Raw genomic sequence first — 9,983 nt, 5'->3', positions numbered from 1 at the left:
GTTTAGCTTAGTTTCAGCTTACTTCAGCTATTAAACAACTTCAGCAATCCGTTTCTGAATTCGGCTTATGCTACTCATTTCACAGTTCAACTAAAAATTAAACTGTTAAACTAGTCCTACTCAAACAACAAGTGTTTAGACCTTTTTGCTGTCCAAATTTTTAAATAATGTTCAGATTTCAGTTTTCTGCTGTTTAGGATTGATTTGTCCGGTCTTCACTTTTTGTGCTTTATTTACATTTTGGTGCTTTTTGCTTCTAAATCTTTCAAAACATTCAGCTCATTTTAACAGTTTTGCTTAGTTTCAGCTTCAGCAAATAGTTTCTGAATTCAGCATTTGATGCTAATTTCACAGTTCAGCTAAATGTAAAAATTAAACTGTTGAACTAGTCCTACTACAATAACAGGTGTTTAGACATTTTACCTGTCCAATTCTTTTAGACAGTGTTCACAGAATTGAGTTTTCTGCTATTTAGAATTAGTTTTTTTGATTCTTCACTTACTTTTTGTGCTTTTTTTTTTGCTTCTTTGTGCTTTTTGCTTTCACATCTTTCACTACGTTCAGCTCATTTAACAGTTTAGCTTAGTTTCAGCTTACTTCAGCTATTCAACAACTTCAGCAATCCGTTTCTGAATTTGGCTTATGCTACTCATTTCACAGTTCAACAAAAAATTAAACTGTTAAACTAGTCCTACTCAAACAACAAGTGTTTACACCTTTTTGCTGTCCAAATTTTTAAATAATGTTCAGATTTCAGTTTTCTGCTGTTTAGGATTGATTTGTCCGGTCTTCACTTTTTGTGCTTTATTTACATTTTGGTGCTTTTTGCTTCTAAATCTTTCAAAACATTCAGCTCATTTTAACAGTTTTGCTTAGTTTCAGCTTCAGCAAATAGTTTCTGAATTCAGCATTTGATGCTAATTTCACAGTTCAGCTAAATGTAAAAATTAAACTGTTGAACTAGTCCTACTACAATAACAGGTGTTTAGACATTTTACCTGTCCAATTCTTTTAGACAGTGTTCACAGAATTGAGTTTTCTGCTATTTAGAATTAGTTTTTTTGATTCTTCACTTACTTTTTGTGCTTTTTTTTTTTTGCTTCTTTGTGCTTTTTGCTTTCACATCTTTCACTACGTTCAGCTCATTTAACAGTTTAGCTTAGTTTCAGCTTACTTCAGCTATTCAACAACTTCAGCAATCAGTTTCTGAATTCGGCTTATGCTACTCATTTCACAGTTCAACAAAAAATTAAACTGTTAAACTAGTCCTACTCAAACAACAAGTGTTTACACCTTTTTGCTTCCAGATTTTTAAATAATGTTCAGATTTCAGTTTTCTGCTGTTTAGGATTGATTTGTCCGGTCTTCACTTTTTGTGCTTTATTTACATTTTGGTGCTTTTTGCTTCTAAATCTTTCAAAACATTCAGCTCATTTTAACAGTTTTGCTTAGTTTCAGCTTCAGCAATTAGTTTCTGAATTCAGCATATGATGCTAATTTCACAGTTCAGCTAAATGTAAAAATTAAACTGTTGAAGTAGTCATACTAAAATAACAGGTGTTTAGACATTTTACCTGTCCAATTCTTTTAGACAGTGTTCACAGATTTGAGTTTTCTGCTATTTAGAATTAGTTTTTTTGATTCTTCACTTACTTTTTGTGCTTTTTTTTTTGCTTCTTTGTGCTTTTTGCTTTCACATCTTTCACTACGTTCAGCTCATTTAACAGTTTAGCTTAGTTTCAGCTTACTTCAGCTATTCAACAACTTCAGCAATCCGTTTCTGAATTCGGCTTATGCTACTCATTTCACAGTTCAACTAAAAATTAAACTGTTAAACTAGTCCTACTCAAATAACAAGTGTTTAGACATTTTTGCGGTCCAGATTTTTAAATAATGGTCAGATTTCAGTTTTCTGCTGTTTAGGATTGATTTGTCCGGTCTTCACTTTTTGTGCTTTATTTACATTTTGGTGCTTTTTGCTTCTAAATCTTTCAAAACATTCAGCTCATTTTAACAGTTTTGCTTAGTTTCAGCTTCAGCAATTAGTTTCTGAATTCAGCATTTGATGCTAATTTCACAGTTCAGCTAAATGTAAAAATTAAACTGTTGAACTAGTCCTACTAAAATAACAGGTGTTTAGACATTTTACCTGTCCAATTTTTTTAGACAGTGTTCACAGATTTGAGTTTTCTGCTATTTAGAATTAGTTTTCCTGATTCTTCACTTACTTTTTGTGCTTTTTTGCTTCTTTGTGCTTTTTGCTTTCACATCTTTCACTACATTCAGCTCATTTAACAGTTTAGCTTAGTTTCAGCTTACTTCAGCTATTCAACAACTTCAGCAATCAGTTACCAAATTTAGCATATACTGCTAATTTCACTGTTCAGCTAAATGTAAAAATTAAACTGTTAAACTAGTCCTACTGAAATAACAGGTGTTTACACATTTTAGCTGTCCAATTTTTTTAAACAGTGTTCACAGATTTGAGTTTTCTGCTATTTAGGATTAGTTTTCTTTATTCTTCACTTACTTTTTGTGCTTTTTTGCTTCTTTGTGCTTTTTGCTTTCGCATCTTTCACTACATTCAGCTCATTTAACAGTTTAGCTTAGTTTCAGCTTACTTCAGCTATTCAACAACTTCAGCAATCAGTTAGCAAATTTAGCATATACTGCTAATTTCACAGTTCAGCTAAATGTAAAGATTAAACTGTTAAACTTGTCCAACTGATATAACAGGTGTTTAGACATTTAAGCTGTCCAGATTTTTATACAATGTTCACAGATTAAAGTTTTTTTTTTTTTTTTTTTTGTTATTTAGCATTATTTTTCTCTATTCTTCACTTACTTTTTGTGCTTTATTTGCTTGTTGGTGCTTTTTGCTTCTACATCTTTCAAGACATTCAGCTCATTTGGACAGTTTTGCTTTGTTTCAGCTTCAGTTAAGCTGTTCAGCAGCTTCAGTTCAGCTGTTCAGCAGCTTCAGCTTACAGTTTCAGCTATCCAGCATTCAAACAGCATTTGTGCAATAAATGCAATTTTTCTAGTTTATTTATTTATTCACTTCAGACCATTCAAACAAAGTCAAATCAAATATAAAATAAAATCCATTATTTAGAAGATTTAGAGATTCCTCTTTGGTCCTTAAAGGGGAATGGGGAGAAGCTCAAAGATTTTCCTTGCCCCATCCCGTTGCATCCCTTTTCAAAATCCAAATAAACATCTCTACACATACACCATGAGCAAAATCAGTCAGCAAAATTTGAATGATCACATTTACAAGAATTCATATAAACATTTAAACCTTCACATTTTAAATAAAATCAAAAATCAAAGTTAGATATTGGCTTTAATTGCTTTTCTTACCAAGCCATTAATGTATCTCATGATTCATTTAATACTTAGTAGATTTCCATAAATTTTCTTTTGTATAACATTTTGAATTGTACAACAGTTTTACACGTTTTTCTGTACTGTTCCACCAAACCATTCCACAAACTGAAATGGTCATACTTTTAGTGTGGTACGTACGTATGGTTGTCTCATGTTATTTTGACTTCTGAGCATATAATCTCCTTCTCTCTCCCTAAAATATTTTAGTATGTTCGGTGTTCAATAATTAATAAGATTCACTGAAAATTAACCAATAACTAGACAATGTCTTTAATTGTGTTTACACACAATAACAGCAACAGAGAAAACAACTCAAAATGATGGTACCCTTTTATATGATGGGATGTGTTAAACTAAGGTGCATCCCAGGTGTCTTCAATAATGTAATTAGTCAGTTGTGAAGAACAAACATGTGAAATATGCACACACTCTTCTAGTTTAATACCCTTTTAGTCAGATGCTAAGTAGGAAAATAAATTTACTGCTGTTGCAGCTGAATTTCTGCTCTTCTGGTGTTTTGTCTGCCAAGAAGTTAAGAGTTGTGGGAGGATCGAGGAACAAAGAAACCAGCAAAGGTTGGTTCTCCTCACCCAGCTTTTATTTTGGCGAGCCACGTGTAGTTTCCAAATGACACATTTGAATTTTTTTTTTCAGTTCAAACCAAACAAACCAAAAAACACCGAAAAAGAAGCACAACAGCATAACCAGCCACATTTACAGTCCTGGGTTAACCCTGTTTTCTTCATTCTTATACTTATTCAAAATTAGGTTTTTATATTTTACTTTAAACTAGTTTATGTTTTTACTTTCTTTTATCTCTTCTGTTAGACTGATCCATAATTAACTCCTGCAATTGCGATTGACATAGTTTTTAAAGTTGTTCTAGCACTTAGTATTTTTAAATTCAATTTCTCTCTTAAGTTATAACCACCTTCTCTTTCTTTGAACAAAAACAAATTTCTTTTGGATGCAATTTATTTCTTACTTTATACATTATTTGCGCTGTTTTGAGCGTCACCAAGTCTTGGAATTTAATAGCTTGCATTTCGACAAAGAGTGCATTTGTATGGTCCCTGTACCCCACATTATTTATTATTCTAAGGGCCTTTTTCTGTATTATAGTTATCGTCTGTATGTCACTTTTGTATGTGTTTCCCCAGACCTCTACAGTTTACAGCCGCATGCTGTATTATTATTATTATACAGTATAATATGTGCAGGGCTTTCTGATCCAACATCTTCTTTGCTTTCCCCAGGATGGCAACGACCCGTGCCAATTTCCCCCGAACATAAGTAATGTGTGGCTTCCAACAGAGCTTAAGGTCAATGATCACACCAAGAAATTTTGTTTCATTTACTCTTTCTAAATATACATTATCCACACAAATTTCTATTTTGATGTTTTTCTTTTGGTTACCAAATAACATAAATCTGGTTTTATCTAGATTCAATGATAATTTATTTATATCAAACCACTTCTTTAATATCATTAATTCCTGTGTGATCAACTCCAAGATCTGTGGCAATTCCACACCTGAGCAAAGTATATGTGTGTCATCTGCAAATATTACAAACTTTAAAATTTTTGATACTCTGCAGATATCATTTAAGTAAATAATAATTTTTTCCCCCCAGTACTGAACCTTGAGGTACTCCACAAGCTACATCCATCAAATCAGATTTGTATTCACTTATTTGTACATATTGTTTCCTACTCCCTACATAATTTTGTAACCAGTCCCCAGCGATTCCCCAAAACCCGTACCTTTCCATGTTTTTAATAGAATTTCATGATTAACAGTATCGAACGTCTTTTTAGGTCTAAAAAAACTCAGAGTGCATACCTCTTATCATCCATACAGTCTTTTCCATTAAATCCATCAATGCCAAAGCTGTTGATCTGTTGCTTCTGAACCCAAATTGGCTATCTGTCAGTAATTCATATTTTTCCACAAAACTGTCAAATCTTTTTATGAACAGTTTTTCCAGTATCTTAGAGAACTGGGAGAGTATCAACACTGGTCTATAGTTTGTAAAATGATGCCTTTCACCGGTTTTGTAAATGGGAATAACTTGAGCAACTTTCATATCTTGTGGAAAAACCCTTTTTGAAATGACAAATTGAATATATATGTTTATGTTTATGTATTTAGCAGACGCTTTTGTCCAAAGCGACTTACAATTGATAATCAGCATGTTGCCCTTGAGGCTAACAGCAGCAATAACAACAACTTGACATCAATCATGGAGAGGAGGGAACACAGGAGTGGACGGGTGGGGGTGGGGGGGGGGGCGTGGGGGGGGGGGGGGGTGGGGGTGTTGGTGGTGGTGGTGGTGGTGGTGGTGGGGTTGGTGGTGCAGGGAGGGTGCTAGTTTAGAAGATGCTCTCTGAAGAGCAGGGTCTTCAGGAGTTTCTTGAAAATTGAAAAGGAAGCCGCAGTTCTGGTAGTGCTTGGTAGGTCATTCCACATTTGTGGAAGAATGCATGAGAAGAATCTGGATTGTCCTGAGCGTGGTGTAGGCACTGCTGGCCGATGATCCTGTGATGACCGGAGCGGCCGGGCCGAGACGTAAGCCTTTGCAAGAGGATTCAGGTAGATGGGAGCCGTACCATCTCAGACTTTGTATGCTAGTGTTAGCAATTTGAATTTGATGCGTGCTGCTAGCGGTAGCCAGTGGAGCTCAATGAACAGAGGGGTGACGTGTGCTCTTTCTGGCTGATTGAAGACCAGACGTGCCGCTGCGTTCTGGACCATTTGAAGAGGTCTCACAGTACAGGCTGGAAGACCAGTTAGAAGGGCATTGCAGTAATCGAGGCGGGAGATTACAGTAGATTGCACCAGGACTACAGTAGATTGTTAATGGTTTTACAATACCATCAACAACTGTTTTTACTGTTGCCATATCAGTATCATTCCAATCTGTGCTGGTTTTGTTCTTAAGTCCTCTAACTATGTCATAGATCTCTTTCTCTTCCACTGCTCTCAAAAACATTGAACTTCTATTCCTTTCAATATTTTCACCTGTGTCTTTTTCTATTCCATCAACCTTTATTTCTTCTGCCAGTTTTGGCCCTATGTTTACAAATAATTCATTAAAACTATTTACTATCTCCTTCCTATTATTAATGCTTCTTGTCCCTTCCATAAAGTACCCAGGGTAGTCATTATTCCTTGATTCATTTTTGATTATGCTTTTTAATACCTTCCATATATCTCTTGTGTTGTCTTTATTATGTTGAAAGCTTTGAATGGAATTTTCTCGTTTACATGATCTCATTATATTTGTTAATTTATTTTTGTAATTTTTATACTTCCTTTCAGTTTCTATTGTTCTCTTTTTTATGAATTCTTGATATAGGGTATTCTTTCTTTTTGCTGGCATTTTGTAGTCCTTTAGTCATCCATGGTCTTCCTGCATAGTTGTGTGTCCTGTTGATTTCAATTACTGGGCAGTTTTGATCAAGTAATGTGTTAAATGTTCTTAAAAATACTTCATACACTTCGTTAACTTCTGTTTGTTCATATACCATATTCCAATCTTGTTTTAAGAGTTCATTTCTAAGACAGTTTAATGTCCTCTCTGATCTTATTCTTTTGTATATAATCTTGTGCCCATCATTGTTCACTTTATGGTGGCAATTATAAGATGCAAAGACTGGTAAATGGTCAGTGATATCGTTGATTAACAGCCCACTCTTTAAATTTTCTTCTATTATATTTGTAAATATATTTTCTATTAGAATTGCACAATGAGATGTTATTCTGGTTGGTCTTACTATCAGTGGAAATAAACCCATGCTGTACATGGAATCAATACATTCTTCTGTACTCTTATTATGATTTGGATTCAATAGGTCAATATTAAAATCCCCACAAATAAACATTCTTTTCTGATTTATATTTGTAAATAATTCTTCCATATAATCCTTAAATATCTCAATCTTGGATCCTGGTGTTCTGTATATACAACAGACGATTAAAATTTTCCCTTTTTCCATACTTATTTCCGCTGTTAAACATTCCATCACTCCATCAACAACAGTCGTCATTCTTCCCATTCTTTCATACTTTAGGTTTTTATTAATTTAAAGTGCCCCCCCCCACCCCCCACCCCCCACCGTTGACCCTGTCTACATGAAGAAATTCATATCCATTTATTTTAAAGTCTTCTTCTTTTCCAGGAGTTATCCAGGTCTCTGATATGGCTATTACCTTGAATGGCTGCTCAAACAGCGTTACGTAGTCTTTTATGGCTTGAAAGTTTGCATATAAGCTTCGACTGTTAAAGTGAACCATTGTTATACCCTTTTCTACCTTGATTGTCTTTTTAAGTTGCTCATTTGAATAACAATTGCAGTTATTTGTCTTTCTGTTAAATAAATTACAATCAGGATCTATATTGTTGTCATACCCCAATGTCTTATTTTCATTATCTATGTGAATTGTCAGTTGTAAACTGTCAGCCATCTGAGTTGGTTATGCATCTTAGATCTTCCCCTTATATTTTGCTCTAATTTGCATACTGTTTTATCAGTTATATTTTTCTAGTTCCGCCATCTCTTTGATGACTAGAACCTTAGCCTGCTCTGGCGTTCCATTCAACTTTATGAATATTTTACAGTCTGACGTCCAAGTTGCCTGTATTTTCTTCTGTTTTCTCAAATCTCTTGCTTGTCTTGCTATGTCTGCATTTTTCTTGATTAGGTGTTCATTTAAATATGCATTAGTATTAGCATTAGCTTTCTTCCTTGTTTGAGCATTTCTGTTTTCTATTAACAAAACGAATGATAATGGCAGGTAATTGCTTTTTGTTTTTCTCTGGAAGAGGATGGCATCCCTCAATATTATTACTGTCCATTTCAATACCCTTGCATTTGAAGAAAGTCATTACCTGCTCTTCCAGAGTGTGTAGTTGCTCTCCTTTTTCTGAAGCTGCCACCCATGCATATGTTTGATGCTTGGTTTCCAGTCCTGTCACTATCGCATCACTTACTCTTGTATATTGTTCCAGATCTGACACTCGTCCTTCCAGCATAGCGATCTTCTTGTCCTTGTCCACGCTCAGCCTTCTTAGTTCTTTAATATCATCCATTAAATTAGGTATCAGTTTTTGTTGTTTTGAAACTGTTGTTATTTCTTCTGACATAAAGTTTAGTGATTTCTTTATGTCTTCCAGTTCCTCCTCATTAATGTTGCTCCTCTTAGGTGGCATCTTATCAGCGCTAAGGGCCGCTGGTTGTGAAGCCGACGTGGTCCGTCAGCTAGCCTCGTTAGCCAGTGGTGGAGCCCGTTGGCTGGGTCCCAAGGCTGGTGGTGGAGCCCGTTGGCTGGGTCCCGAGGCTGGTGGTGGAGCCTGTTGATAGGCACAGAGGCTGGTGGTGGAGCCCGTTGGCAGGTTCAACTTAGAAATTAATATTTGCATGTTAAATATCTAATTTATATTAAATATACTGTCAACTTTATTTTTTAATAGTTATTTGAAGGCAAGCAGTAATTTTAAAACGAGGTATTTCACTAAAAGCATCACACTGGATGATGAATGTTGGCAAGAAAACGGTACAGTCTGATGAAAAGTGACAAATGTAGACTGATCAGGTGAGGGATAAAATGTAATTACAAACAAACTGTGACAGATGTGAGAAGGTTGCGTAAATCCTTTTGCCACCATCAAGTCAAGAAAGGTGTTTTATTATCTCTCAATTTATTTGCAACTTGATTGCTAATTTGTTCACGTTTCAAACACGTCCTGACTAAACTGTGAATAGTCTGAGGCAGGTTCCAAATGCCCGTTACAACTGAAATTCCTATATTCTGTTCTTCTGAATCCCGCGGAGGGAACCGTAGCTGAGTGAGATACTGGTTTTAGCTCCAAATCACTTAAAGAGACATTGTGTAGTTGTTACCATTAATCTCTGGAAATATCCATCTAAATGTTGTTGAAAATGGGTTAAATGATACCCAGTTGTTTTGTAAAATGTAACCATATAAATCTGGTCTAAAATATATGGGAGTGGGTTTAACCCCTGTTTCAAGCAGAGCAGAATGGCAGCAGAGCAGTTTACTCGCCAGCTTCAATGCGGCCCATTACACACCTGGGGTCTTAGCTGTGGAACAGCTTTCTCGCGAGATCACAAGATCCCTCAAGACTTTAAACCAAAAAGAAGGAAATCGCGTTTGATGTCACTGTTTGATGTCATATGTGATGTTCCTCTCCACTGCCAGAATTAAAGCCATGAAAAACACACTGCTGCACTTTTGGAACGATGCTGGGAGCAAATCAGTCGTTGGGTCACACGTAAGCTACGTATATATGTGATGACATCTCTGCAGTACTTTTTTTGGAGGGGGATAAACACCAGGGATTTTACACTGAAACTGTGTGTAATTTCCTGTCTAGCTGTTTGTTAACCACAGAAATTGATGCACATGAAAATTGCAGTGTCCTGGCTGGTTTTAAACACTCCATATTCTATAACGGATTAAAGCAGCAAAGTTCTGCGGCGCAGTGTGAAATATGCTTTAGTCTCGGGGTAATGCCATATTAGACGCAGTGTTTTCTTCTACGGGAGCCTGTGAGGACAAAATGCTTTT

Source organism: Nothobranchius furzeri, chromosome 10 (assembly GCF_043380555.1).
Source record: "Nothobranchius furzeri strain GRZ-AD chromosome 10, NfurGRZ-RIMD1, whole genome shotgun sequence".
Taxonomy (NCBI): domain Eukaryota; kingdom Metazoa; phylum Chordata; class Actinopteri; order Cyprinodontiformes; family Nothobranchiidae; genus Nothobranchius; species Nothobranchius furzeri.
This window is presented reverse-complemented; position numbering follows the sequence as displayed.